Source organism: Pinus tabuliformis, chromosome 8 (assembly GCF_031772625.1).
Source record: "Pinus tabuliformis cultivar Carrire ecotype Pingquan chromosome 8, CPIR1, whole genome shotgun sequence".
Taxonomy (NCBI): Eukaryota; Viridiplantae; Streptophyta; class Pinopsida; order Pinales; family Pinaceae; genus Pinus; species Pinus tabuliformis.
In genome coordinates, this window is record NC_142294.1 from 1753417194 (window position 1) to 1753422110 (window position 4917).

A 4917-nucleotide genomic window follows, 5' to 3' on the forward strand; every position below is an offset into this window, starting at 1 on the left:
AATGCCGCTGTCACCAGCTGAATCGGCCTACCAAGGAATTCAATCCGCATCCACATCTCCAGTCATGTTGGCTATCATCGACGGTACCACCCAAATTCCCATAACCGCTCCTCCTTTAGATCCATGTGATCAACTCCCATAAACGGATGAGGTCGTTCGAGAAATCATGAGTTTTGGAGAGCAACATTGGGAGGATTGGCATATTTGGGGTCCGACATCTGACCCGGACATGATGCCTATTCAAGTCTTGTCCTCTGACACAAATGAAATCATTTCCCCACCCTATACAAGCATTCAAACTCTTGGGGTGGATGAAAATATGGACGACACTTCCAAGTCATTACCCATAGATATTTCAGTCACAACAGGCACCATGGAAGACACCCAGATGAGAGCAGATTGTAGTCCTGAGGAAATTGCAAGCTCCACCTGCCTACATGAGGAATTCCATGAAGAATTTGTTTGGTCTCACGAGGAAATGCATGACTTTAATCCATCATTTGTCACGCATGAGATCCAACTTTACGACGAGGCAAAACAAAATGGGTGGCCAATTCCTTCCCTCAAAATAGCCATTGAACCCATGCACGACCTTACTGCGGAAGAAGAACGTCTACTATACCTAAAACAGCTGGATAAAACTCGTCGAAATGCCGATTTGGCACTCGCAGCTCACAAGGAGCGGGTACAAACCCAATTTGCAAAGGCAGTTAGGTTTAGTTCTTTCCAAGAAGGCGACTTCGTATCGCTATATCATCCAAAAGATAATCTCTTGGAGGCATGCACAATTCAACCCATATGGCTAGGTCCTGTTGTGGCCAATAACAACTCCCCTCCTTATTTAGTTTTATCACTAATACTAAATAAGTGGGGACCCTTATCCATAAAATAAAATAAAAATTAGTGCTTGTATTCCCTTTTTGAATAAATCTTACTATCATAAACTTAGGAAAATACCCAAAAATCTAAAAAGACTTAAGTTTTATGATAAGATCGAACAAAACCTTTCTCTCAATAAAAAGCGTCGCATCGCAAAAAGGTAATAGATGCTTTCCTACAAACAGAATCCTAAGGTTGCGAAATCGCGATGCGAGATCGCAAACTAAAGACACTCATCGCATCGCATGCCTCAAATATCACTTAAGGTGAAATACCTCAAAAACTGCCGATATGCGATGGTGCATTTTGCAAATCACATTTCACAGAAAACATATGACAATGGATGATTGCCACACGCAACGGATTTGTGATATTGCGAAGCAAATCACAAAATCGCCTTATCGCAGATCTTCAGGGCTCGTCATTCGAAAAAGTTTTTCCATAAACCAATGCCCAGTTATGCACGTTAATGTTAATTTAATGAGTTAATTGGTAATCATTAATAAAATATGGTTTTGATCTGATCGAAGAGCCATTTCACGTAGGGTGATATATTTTATATGATTTCAGCATTTAAAGCTTTCCCATCACCTTTTTCTTATCATTTACTCTTGTCTCATTTGTAAATTGTAGGAGCGAAAGGCAGAGAGGTATACATAGCAGTGTTTAGAATATTATGGGAAAGAAGGGAAAAGCTCCGAGTTCTGAAGACAAAGAAATGACGCCCTTATACACAGACACCACCTATAACAGAGATGGCGTTACTACTTGGGAAGGCATGCACAACCTACTCGAGGAAGAAAATTCTAGAGTAATGGAGGTTACAACGACTGTAGACTCACGTGGGTCATCTGAGGCGTCAATTACAGAACTAGCATGCTCATTCTTGCACTAGATAGCAGTGAGGCCCAAGATTCTTCCATACACGGACATGATCAAATGGGTACTAGATAGTCGTGACACAACGAGCAGAGAATTTAAAAAACTCAGGACCAAGAACTCATGGAGTCATTATTTCCACAAAATTTAAGGTTTATATCCTCTAACAAAAAGCGCACAAGAGGCGAAAAATAGCACTAGGGAAGCCCGGATCGAGGAACAGAGGCAATTTTCGATGCACGATTAGCCTCTAAGAAAAGGAAAGCCTCTAATCGCTCAGTCGCTTGTAAACCCAGAAAATTGTAGGAAAAAGTGCTAAAGGTGAAAGGAAAAACTTGAACTCTAAAAACCAGTAGTATTTATCAGGGATATCCTCAAGTGGTATGTAAATTTCTACTAAATGTACAACATCTACAGAAAAGCTGGAGACAAAAGACTCAGGAAAGAGCAGAGTCTATCAAAAGGGTAACCAAGTTGAATTGGGATTCTTACTGGACGTACTTAGTAAAACCACATAGCCAGTGCATAACCTTCAAATGTATCATTAACTCTGCCGAGAAGATGGTGCCAACAATTGCCGATTCCGTTTTCGCAGGATAGCTAAAGTCAGAGGTCGGCCAACCAACTCTCCTCAAGCAAATGCAGAATGCTTGCGACTACAAAGAATAGATACATAGATAGTTAATTGTCAGTTTTAGTTTTAGATTGAGTTTTATTTTTAGATTCAATTTTAGTTTTAGTTTTGCTCTATTTTTTCATGAAATGAGGACGATCATTTAAACCGCTTCCTACATTTTTGTAATAAACTATTTTTAGATTTAGCTAGTAGTATTTGAACCCTTCTCATGCATTTAGATAAGGGTCCTGAAATTTGTCAAAAACTTGTCCTCAGAACATGCACTTTCGCACCCTCCGAGGAGGTTTTGGATGAATGAATGGAACAAGATTTATTGATATCTGCATTTAATATCTGCTACTGATATTGCACTTTTGTACTCTTAGTAGATGTTGAATTAAGAAGAGATAAATCATTATTGTTGAAACTCATGAGTAGAACTAGTTATAAATGGTATTTTTATCTCTTAACAATTTCTGCTTATGTGTTAAGGTGATATTCATGTTCAGTTATTTATGTATGAATGCTTAAATGTTTAAGTTATCATTTGGCACTTTAGTACGGTGATAGCTATGCTATTTATGCTTAATAAATGAGTGACTTATTATGCGATATGTTTTTCACAATTGTTTCATCTAACTTTTTATACGAAATGGTTTATATTTATTGACTTCTCTTCTCATAGCAATTGAATGATCTTTATTACCAATTTCCATTAGAAATTATTTTAGATCGCATAACTGAAAGATTAAATCCCGGGTTAGTTATAGAATTAGATATTTTTGTTCATTAGAATACAATCACATGTTGTTAAATTAGATTTAGAATAAAAGCATTTTACTTAGAAATTATTAGGAAGGAAATATCAATTCTCAACACACACACATAAATTGGGAAACTGGTCCCATATCCCCAGTCGGACCCACTATACCAAACGGAAAAGGAGCTATTAACCAAGGTCTGGACCGGTGGGTATCCCCCTTGTTGTAGACCCGATTTTCGGGGTTTCAACATATTTGGCGCTAGAAGGAGGGCCCCGAACTGTGAATGGCAAGTAAATCTAAATCTAAATACCATTATGAGAGTAAATCGCCCTCACCATCTCCCCCGACTTCTCCATCGCATTTAGAATATTTAAATCTTGAGCAAGAATTCGATAAAACAACAACCACTGCCACAAACCCGAACATTTTAGAGAAATCTACTATTGAATCTCGTGAAGTTGAATCTTTGATCAATAAACTTCAGCAGTTTTCTATATCAACCCAAAAATCTGAAAAATCTCAAGGTAGTGTGACTTCGCAATATAACCCTTCTCATCCTCTTACCAGATTGTAGAGTGAAAAGTTTGGTATCGAATCAACTAAATTACATCTACCTATAAGGAAAAGAGCAAGGAAATCACCTAAAGGGTCTGATAGCGAGACTCTTTCGTCATCATCATCCATCTCAACCTCTCCACTGTGAAGTCAACCATCCACCCCTCCACTTCAAATTATTGTCCACTAGACCACTGGAACTTCAACATCTCCTTCTCAATCATCTAGAACTGTAATATCCTCATCTTCCCAACCGCAGGGATCATCTTCTGCGCTTTCCTCTGTTAGTAGTTCAACGATGGCCCAAACTCCATGGAATAACCCAGGGGCAGTCTTAATGCCTGCGCCCTTGAGTCAAATACCGGCCCATCCTGAAAAATGGCTGCCTAAGTTTAATCCTGAAGTAGGCATGCTAGCAGAAGAACATATAAACAACTTTATGTTATCTATAAATCTCAATGGGGTTACTAATGAAGACGTTGTTGTCTGGCTCTTTCCTTACACTTTGCAAGGAGCAGCCGGATCATGGTATTTCTCATTACCATCCGGATCTATCACTAGTTGGGATATTTTCCAAGAACAATTCTTAACTAAGTTCGATGATGACAGGTCTACTGCAACACTAATCAATGACCTGTCTAACCTTAGGGGCTGAGTCAATGGAACCTATCAAATATTTTAACTCACGTTTCAATAAACTGTTGAACAAAATTCCTACCGCTTCCAAGCCTAGTGAAGAAGTTCGAAGTGAATGGTACATATCTGCTTTACCATCAAACATAGCAATCTTCGTTGATAGGGCTAATAAAACAACTTTCGCTGACAATATGAAGGAAGCGATAGCGGTAGAGAAACGTATCATAGCCTTAGAAAAGAAAAACGCTATCGATGAACGAAAATCTAAGAAGGTTACTTTTAAAGAAGATCTAAAGAAAAAACAATCGAAAGACCCATTTGATTTAGAAGGATTGCAGAAAGTTTTGAAAACCATGTCTAATGAAATGGTTGACATTAAGAAATAAGTAGCAGAGACTTCTTCTAAAAAGCCTTACAAGCCTTATAGAAGAAATCCTTCAACTGATTCAAAGCCTCTCAATGCTATCACAAATGTTGAATTAGAAAAAGAAGAAGAGGAAATTTCTAACGAAGAGCCTACTGATGAAGAAGAAGTTGTAGAAGTATAGGGAATGTGGGATTTTATTCTCCCAGATGAATAGGATCAAG